This window comes from Poecilia formosa, unplaced genomic scaffold (genome assembly GCF_000485575.1).
Source record: "Poecilia formosa unplaced genomic scaffold, Poecilia_formosa-5.1.2 Scaffold44, whole genome shotgun sequence".
NCBI classification, from domain to species: Eukaryota; Metazoa; Chordata; class Actinopteri; order Cyprinodontiformes; family Poeciliidae; genus Poecilia; species Poecilia formosa.
Window position 1 is genome coordinate 1,354,747 of NW_006799983.1, and position 9,825 is coordinate 1,364,571.

The window sequence follows — 9,825 nt, forward strand, 5'->3', positions numbered from 1 at the left end:
AGTTGTACAGCAAGTACCGTATTTTCCACACTATAAGGCGCGCCTTCAATGAATGGCCTATTTGAAAACTTTTTTCATATATAAGGCGCGCCGCATTATAAGGCGCACAGAATGGACGCTACAGTTAAGGTTGCCACCTATACGGGACGTGATTTATTCCGTACTCTACAAATGTGGATGTGTAATAACAAAGAAGTGGTCCCGAGCAGTGGCGCAAAAAGTGGGTATGCAGCACATGCAACGCATACCGGCGCTGCACCAGAGGGGGCATCAAAACCCCGTCTGGAGGGGGCGGCGCACCGATGATGCTATCGCATACACTTCACCGCGCCCTTACGCTCCTTCACCTCACGCACATGTAAATGTAAATGTAGCGAGTTTTACCTCTCACGTGTCTTCGTCTCGGGGGGAGTAGAGCGACCGTATGTTTTCTATGCTCCTTGCGTAGAAAAGGGGGGTGGGGGGGCTGATTTATGTTTTTGCATACACCTGAATAATATGTAGTTGCACCCCTGGTCCACTAGTACTTTTTATAGTAGGCTGCCCCAGTCATTGTTTCATTCACGGTGTTGCGATATTGCGATACTGGATTATAAGGCGCACTGTCGGCTTTTGAGGAAATTGAAGGTTTTTAGGTGCGCCTTATAGTGCGGAAAATACGGTACAAATGCATGTTCAACTTTTACATAGTAAAAGTTGAACATGCATTTTAAGTATAACAAAAAGCAAAAACTTATTTTAGTAACTTTGAAAAAAAGTTGCTAAATGTTTCCATTTAGTTTGTTTGTAGGTCTCTGTGAAATATGCAATTGCAAAGCTTCTATGGGGACTCACAATTATTTTCCCCGTCCAATTATGCATCACCACAGATGCTGGACTGGACACTAAGAGCTGAAACAAGCTGCTTATCTCACTCTCCTGTTTCCCACTGGGGGAATCCACATTTTAAGAATCACATTACCCTTTGGGAAATTATTAGTTTTTGGAAACGTAGATGCTTTGATTACTCCGTGTATAGTGTTCTCATATTGTTTGATCCTTCAGATTAAATTATATGATAATAATCAGATCACCTGAAATGAAATGTTTTATTCCAGTTTCTTTGAACTCTCTCATAACATTCAACTTAGTTTAAAACAAAAATACTTATTATGAAATGTGTCCCAATTTGTATTCTGCTTTCTTCACTGTGGGCAATTCAATGAAACACGTGAGTAAAAGAAAAATGTACACCTGCAATTACAAAAGACACCAAACATTCAAAATATGACTTTAAGCTCACACCAGCATGCCACAAAACTAGCAAATAATCTCCCTTGGCTTCAGGGAAACTTAATTGAAGAACATGAAAATAACAAAATGGATGTGGTTCTCATTACTAAGACTGCATGAGCATATGATGTGCTAGCATACGGGGGTGGTGACAAAGGATGACGTACCAGAACTGCCATAAGGGGGCTCATAAACAACAAAGAGTGACTGACAACAGAACTATTTATAAACATGGTTGATTTTTTTTTTGTACCGATTGTCTGTGGAAGTTTAAACTTAATTTCTCACTCATAAGGGTGTTGTGACCCGTGCTGTTTTTACATTGTGTTTTTATATTAAAACAAAAAGGTAATGTAGAAAATATAATAACTCAAATAAGTTTGATAAAAGCTAGTTTTATCACGTTAATATAAGAAGGCAGAGAATCAGTGGGTGAACAATACTTACTGCAACAGAGAATGGTTTAAGAAAACAGGCAGATTTTTATGGGGTTTTTTTTTTAGTCTTCATTGTTATGGATGTAGGGCTGTTGCAGCAGAGAGAGGTTCACAGAATATCAATCAATATGTTCACATATTTTATTTAAACCTCACCTGCAGCAGCAGCTCCACGAAATTTCTTCATGGTCTAATATAGTGTCACGCGAACAACACCACCGAAGTTCAAGGGATGGAAAAGTGACACAAAAAAAAAATGCTAAGGCAATGTTTGTTTGAAAAACAATATACCTTCTTTTGGAAATTAACTCTTCACTAATGTCAAGACGAAGGGATGTTTATAGCACAATTTAAAGATCAGCAGCATTATTTCAAACTATTTATCTTCACAAGCATCTTCATGATCTGCAGTGTTGCTAGGCTCACACTAGCCTTTTGCTTTACATTCATACATCTTGAACTGTGGCACATTTTCACCTAATAATCACATTGAATTGCATTAATATTTCATGTGATAACTGTGGAGTGAAAGTAAAAGTAATGTTTTCATCTTTGGAAAATAAAATCTGAAAAAATGTGGCTGTCAATTATGTTAAGCCTTCCTGAGCCAATGTTTGGTAAAACCACCAGTGTTTTGGGTTATGTCTTAAAGAGACAGAGGCCCAATTTCAAAGTGTCGCATTACAAAATCAAACTTCTTTTAAGTTATGTTTGATATACAGCATTTTTATGACAACTGAAAGTAACAGAGTTACTTTATTGTTCTATAAAACAGCACTATGTGCCAGGAAAATGCGTACCGCTCCTTTAAGGCCATATACGCATAGCAGGGTCTTTATTAAAACAAATATATCTGCCATATTATATTTTAAAAAAAAAATACAATCTACACACCGTATCGCTTTCACATAAGTTTTCATCCACTTAAACCCACACAAATATGCCAATGAGCACCGTTTTAAACATGCAAAAACATAATAGGTAATGTAGCACAGTCTTCAAAACAACCATGACCTGCTGTTATGAATTAAACATGACGGCAGGAGGTTAATTTGCGTGGACAGAAAGATAAGTTGAAATATTTTTATAAGAAAACAGAGTTTTCGTGTTTATGACAGGCTAAAATGCATAAAAATGTAATTATTTTCCCAGATAAATGCTTATGAGTGGACTTAGCCTTAATCTGACAGTAATACTCTCATTATTTAATTTTTGCATTTCTTTAAATACCCTGTGTAGCATTAAAGGTTACAATAAATAATAATGAAACATTATTCCAAAATGCTCTTCTGAGTGAAAAGCAGAGGTATTTCAGAAGACACTATATGTCTGTTTCATGATGTTATCAGCTGATCTAGCAGGAAATGTGAACATAAAAGCCATGCTCCCTGGTTCATGAATTATTCACACTTGCACTAAATCTCCTGTAAATCCTCGTGTCTTGGTGACATTCTTGGCGTCATGTAGACAAGGCACGACAAGATAAAGAGAGAATTATTCGCCTCTAGGTCATGATTTGCCTCCCTGCAAATCTCCTCTTAGCCTTGTTCTATGTTTTTCTACGAGAAGCAACTATGTCAACATCCGAGCCACACTGACACCTTGTTTTTGTTTTTCCTAAAAGAACAAAAATACACTCCATTTATACAGGTTTTAGTGTAGAAATGTATAAAATGCAAAAGCAGTCTTTGTTACTGTTTAGAGAATAAACTGAATTCAAACAAACAATAAACGGGAAGAACTGATGCGTTTCATTAAAATACTCCTTTCTGGCTCTATAGCAAGAAAGGAATACATTATATAAAATACACCCCAATTTAAATAAAGATAAATCTATCTGGCCAAAAAAGTTGTTTTTGGGTACATCATGCTTTTAAATCCTTCCTTTTCATATATAACTCAATCACTAATCTATATAAAGCAAAACTACAATGCTTTGATCTCAGTTTCTCGTTACTGTAGCTCTACAAATCAGCGGGATTTTTTTATTTGAATGAGACGTTTCACGCCACGCCCCCCTCCAGACCCCACGCCGTTCCTCTCAACCCTGTTCGGCCATTTTTGTAGTTTTGACAATAGCCCTACAGTTATCACATGGATGCATCTCAATGGTGTCGATACTGGATTTACACCCGCACCATCCATACCAACTACCTACAATACGGAGCGTAGTTTAACTGTAGTGACCATGCATATCAAATGTGTATTAAAATATTAATGCTACCACAATATGAATGCAGTAAACAAAGCCTCGACATGATTAAGTAAGTAGATAACGGGAGAGTCAAGAACATCACCGAATACATTTGGGTCCCAAGACAAACACTGAAACAACAAAGCCAAATAATTATATCCAAAACAAGCAGTACAAATTATATCTTCAAGGAGGCAGCTAAAAGCTAGCACACCGAGCTAACAGAAGCAGGAGGCTCAATGCTATCCTATGGCCAGGACGCAATATTCCAGTCTAGCATTATCTGGAGCTTACCGCTTTGCTGTGTCCCTTGTTTCACAGTAGAGAAACAGAACTGACGCCTCAATCAGACGAAGTCTTTCGTTAAATCCCGCTTGCGGACATTGCTGAAGTGCTCCAAAGTGCTCCAGGGTATATTTCCTAGAAAGTTCAGAGGGTCTGTAAGGAATCCTGTGAGTTAATACGCGCTAGAACACTTTAACTCGTTTACTTGCAACTTGGGAATAGCTGAACTTGGACTACAAAAAAGCTACGAGGAAAGAAATGGCAGATTCACAAAACCGATTAACCGGAAGTCTTGATTTTTAGCAAGTCCGCTGCAATTGCGGTGACGTCATGAACAAGAAAAATTAAGTGGCTGAAAAATATAAAAAAAATGATTATTTTTTAAATAAATAAAGATATCTGAAGAAAAATAAAGATATCTATCCAACACCGGGAGAGATTTTTTTTTCTTCTTTTTTTTTTCTTTCTCGAAACTCCGTAGTGGACCAAAGTTTCACCTTCCAGCAGGACAACAACTCTAAACATACAGCCAGAGCTACAATGAAATGGTTTAGATCAAAGCATAGTCATCTTACTGTGACCCAGTCAGAGTCCAGACCTAAATCCAATTAACAATCTGGGGCAGGATGGCAAAGTTGATGTTCACAGATGCTCTCCATCCAATCCGACAAACCTTGAGCTATTTTGCAAAGACGAATGAGCAAAGATTTCAGTTTCAGCAGCATTTGATTTATAGAGATAACGCAGCATTTTTGTGTGTAAGAAGGAACAAGTGGAATCAGAAACTAGGCTCAGGTTTCCACCACTGGCAAATGCAAGGATCCAACATACCTTGGTGTGAGGACAAGAGAACATACTCAATATACATAACAGTCTGGTTGTGAGGAGATAAGCAACGTGTGCACTGGGGAAGCTCCCAGAGAAAAACAGATGCAGACAAAAACAGAGACTAACAAACACAGAAGAGGAGAAACAAACATCTGCTGCTGTCAGCTTGAATCGTGACAGGAAAACTGTCTTGATTCCTGTTTTAGCTTTGTCATTGTGCAGCGCTTTATATACACATATTCATAAGAGTAGACGCAAAAGTATATAAAAATAAACAAACAGGGGACAATCTGACCCATTAATATGATAAGGCCTGTTTTAGTTTCAAGACACAAAATAAAGAAGAACAGAAAATAATCAGAACAAGACGCATACAAAGCACTGTGACTTCTGTTTCTGTGTTCATCTCCCTGCATATCCATACTCAATCAGGCTCTACTTTTTCAGTGACTTTTTTTTAAATCAAGTGGTAGTTAACCCCTCACTCAAAGCCATTTTGTCCATGCAATACTTGTTGTTTAGCTTTGTATACATAAAAGCAAAACAATTTCAGTCTCCCTTCAGTCGTATTTGCAAGTAAACAGAATGTCTTTCTTTACTAGCAAATGTAAAACCTGTGAAAATTGAAACTTTAATGTCTCACTGTGTCTCCACTCATGCCTTTGTGGCTACCCGATTATACAAAGTGCTACTTCATTATTGTTTCCAATGCAGAATTGAAATGAAGCCCTGGTGGACATATTTTTTGCTGCTTCGTGTCCATTAAGTCTGGAGCTGTGCCATGCTGAATGTCAATGAACGTCCCTGAACTATTTTTAGTTGCACTTTGTCTGACTTGTCTTTTCCACTTAAATATAACGTTGATGAATCATGAGAGACACCGCACACTGTTGAACACACATGTGCAGACGCCTTCTGTGGATAAGAGGTATGATTCTCCGGTTTCACTTACCTTCAAGGGCTTATGAACCATATGTAGCCTGTCACACTGCACAGAAAAAAAATCCAATAAGGAATTCCTTCTGTCCTTTCCAGTCCTGTAGGTTTTTACTTATTATGTCTTAAATCTTATTTTACGGAGTCATTGACTGATTTCAAGAGGCATAATAGGAGACCAGTGTCTTAAACCAAAGAGATGAATACCCCTTTCATCCTTTGTGCAATTGTCTTTTTCAGAAGATATATGGATACTGCAATGTGAGGCCAAAGCTTCCTTCAGAATTTAACTGGACTGGCTGATGGTTAATCTTTTTGCCAGTTTTCACTGGCAGTTGGAAAAAAAAAAAATCACCCTGTCTGCTTTTTGCAGAAATGCCCAAACCCACCCATGACAAAATGCTGAGTGCCAAGCCAACGTAAAATAAATGGCAGCATCAAACAATAACCACACTTGGCAGTGAAAGAAAGAGAAGACTGTTCCTCTACTCCAAGTTAAGGTTATGTGAACCGACCTGTGTGGATGCTCTACAGCCAAGAAACAGCGACCACAGAGGATTTTCCTTTCTTCCCCCTGCAGGCTGAGGTTAGGCTGGCTAATTGCTGTGTTTGTTATTGTAGATGTAGATAAAAGCAAATTACTGGGCGGAGCAAAAAGGGAAAAAAAACTAGCCTCTTTCGTTCCCATAAGTCTTTTTAATTAAACTTTTGTTTCCCGCTCACATCCAACCTACAATGGTAAAGTGAGATTTTGTCGTAAAGGCCTCTGTGTAATATCACTTGACATGCATCTGTTGTCAAACGTGTTTCACATGAACACGTCTCCATTAAAAAAGATTGAGTAAAACTGTACTTATATGTAAATGTTTTCTATCTGGGGGTTTTAGTCTTGGGGGGGAATTTTGATATTGGTTTTCTAGACTTTGATCACTTTCGTCCCACTCAGGTTATTAGTTTTATTAGATTTAACAATTTGGTCATCTGTTCATGGTTGAGGTTTTTAAATCCTCGACAGCTTACGTTTTCTGAATTTCTGTTTTTGTAATACATCTGGTAACTCTTTTTGACACAATTCTAATATCCTTCAGTAAATTTTAGTTAAATATTTTAAGGCTCCTCGTGGTCCAATCTCTACCACTGGAGAAACTAGGTTGTATTTTTTCCAGTTACATGGGAGAAAAATAGGTAAATTAATTTTTTATGTCGGTGCTTTGATCAAGTTTCTTGTGCGCATTCACATAGCAAACAAATGGTGTAAAAACAGGTCCTTCTGAAAGTGAATAAAAAATGTCTCCAAAGTCTAGCAAGTATAACTGTAAAAAAACTACATTTTATATTCACTCAATTTATATCTGTCTCTTATTGGAATTTGAGTGATATTCTGAAACATTGAAAAGTGACAAAAAACCAAAGACAAAATAAATCTGGGGGCAAATATCCATCCTTGAGATGGTAAGTCAAATGAGCATGAGACTCTAGGGACATATGAATGTCTCAGTAAAGAAAGAACTCACTGCAAATATTAAGATTGCTGAGCATGTTCATCTTATTAGAACTCAAGGAAAGAAAAGAGTAAAGCATCAGCTATCAGGAAGCACAAAAAGAACCGCTTCAGTTTTGAAGCCTTGTATTTGTTCAGATTTTTTCTGTAGGCTTTAATAGCTGAGCTACCCGGTAATGACTGTCCTTGACTCTTTGTTTAGTGTCATGAACAGTATTTTGTTGAACTGCTGTTAGAGTTCAACAAGGGGCTCTGAAGACGACAAAGTGGAAAATGAAGAAGGGTTGAGACTAGGGCCTATAGACAGCATGGAGTCAGAGACCAGCTCATATCTTTTTCATCATATTGTGTCATGAAATGGAGTAGTAGGTGGTGAGGATAGGACACGGTGGACCCAGGTTGTTGTGAGAAATGATGATTTTAATGATAAACACGAAGGCGAACAGAGAACCAGGCAGCACAGGTGAGCTATGAGGCAAGGAACTGCAGACACTGGTAGCACTGGGAATACAGGACATAAGACACATGGCAGGAATGACAAGGACCCGACAGGGAGCAAGTAGCACAGGTGGGGTTAAATACACACAGGGGAATAATCAGGGAAACAAGAGGCAGCTGGAGACAAGCAAGGAGAAGACAAGAGTACACAAAAACTAAATTAACAGAAAAACACATACAAAAATCCATATCCTCACACATTGCACAAAAATATAAAATATAGGGCCACATTGGTATAACAGCTGAAGATTCATATTATTTTATGCTATTTTTCTATTTATTACAGCCTTGCTGTAGATGTTGTACAGGGAATCCAAAAGTCAAGTTATGTACTAGGAAGAGGAACTTTAATGTGTGATTCTAGAATTAACATGATGGCAAATTAAGGCACTGCAGTCAGCTTGAAAGGCTTTGTCTAGTTCAAATAAAGTCAATAAATATTATGAACATTAAACAAATGTCTACTGCTAATTGTAGGACTAGCTGGACTCAGGATTTTGAGGCCTAAACTGAGCTGCAAAAAATGCATTATATTCTCATCATTATGTTCTCTAAGCAGCTATGCATATTCAATCATTCTGAGAGGAAAAGGTATGCACCATCAATCACTATGATACTGAAACAAAAATAATCAAATTTGCATTCAGTGTGAACCTTGTCACACCGTATTTTTCTGTAAGTGCCTGTGCCATCTTAATTTGTTTTCGAAGCATGGTTGGGCAAAATTTGTGAGCCCTGAATTGCCAACAGGTTTTTGGCCAGAATAATTTATTGGGTCAACTCCAAATCACTAAACTGCCATGGCTTCCTGCACCTGTCAGTCATCCCTGAGCAGGCACAATAGCAGACGTGCCTAAATAATTTTGGATGATTATCAGAACTATACAGACCGTCAGCAAGCACAAGAGAAATAATAAAACACAAACATAGATCCACCCATTAGTTCAGAGAGATACAAAATATATTGGTATAAGAGTTACCTCATGTTACCTCAATGTTTTTCAGTAGAAAGCAGCAGTAGTTTGCTGTGAAGCTGTTCCTTAGTGAACTCTGGAGACAATCAGATAAGTCATCCAGTGCATAAACCGTGGATCCCTGCAGCTACCACAGGAATCTTGGTTCATGGTAACAGTAATTATGTTCTCCTTGCCTGGCCAGTCATTGATTGGTGGAAAACCATGTCTTGATAGATTGTGCCATAATCTGGTGGATTGAGTAAACAGAGTTATGTGAGTTTTTTAAACCTCACTATATTGTTTTCTAACCTTAATCTGGTTTAAAGCTCTCCAGAACTTTTCCCCTGACCCGTCTGCTGTGTTCCTTGGTCTTAATGATGCTGTTTGTTAATTAATATTCTATAACCTTTACAGGATTATGCACAGACTGGCTCTCTCAACTAATTTGGTGACTTTTGAAGGTATATCCTTAACTTGGCCAAAAGGTCTGTACTTGATGGTCTATCAAATTAAATGTCAAGAAATTACATTAATGTTTGAATGCACCATATCGTTGTATTTTAGTACCTCTAAGATACGGGACCTGCAGTATATGTTCAACCTAACACATAACTTTGTTTTCACTTAACCTCAGTATACACTTGTGAATATTGGCTCTATTCTAGATGCACTATTTCTATGTGAATAGTTTTAAAACCAACTGAGCAGCTTGTTTTCTCTCTTGCAAACAAAAACAGCATTTGTCATGCTTTGCCTTTACCCAAGATATTTGAGAGGGAATCTGCAGAGGCAGCTCTGGCACTGAAATAACACCGGTGGACAACAAGGCAGCTGCTTAATCACAGTCTAAGAGGGCAGATCAGTGCGTCACGGATGAGGTTTTTCACCAGCCAGTGCTTATCACCTGTAGAGGTCTCA

General features: G+C 38.0%; 1 protein-coding gene across 1 annotated transcript in view; it reads right to left on the bottom strand.

The window, feature by feature from the left end:
• LOC103137937 (catenin alpha-2-like) overlaps positions 1-4,412 on the bottom strand; it is an 84,839-nt gene extending 80,427 nt beyond the window's left edge. The window contains exon 1 of the mRNA XM_016671405.1: positions 4,198-4,412. The gene's annotated coding sequence lies outside the window, so the exon portion shown is untranslated. The remainder of the gene's footprint in view (positions 1-4,197) is intronic.
• Positions 4,413-9,825: the final 5,413 nt, after the last annotated feature.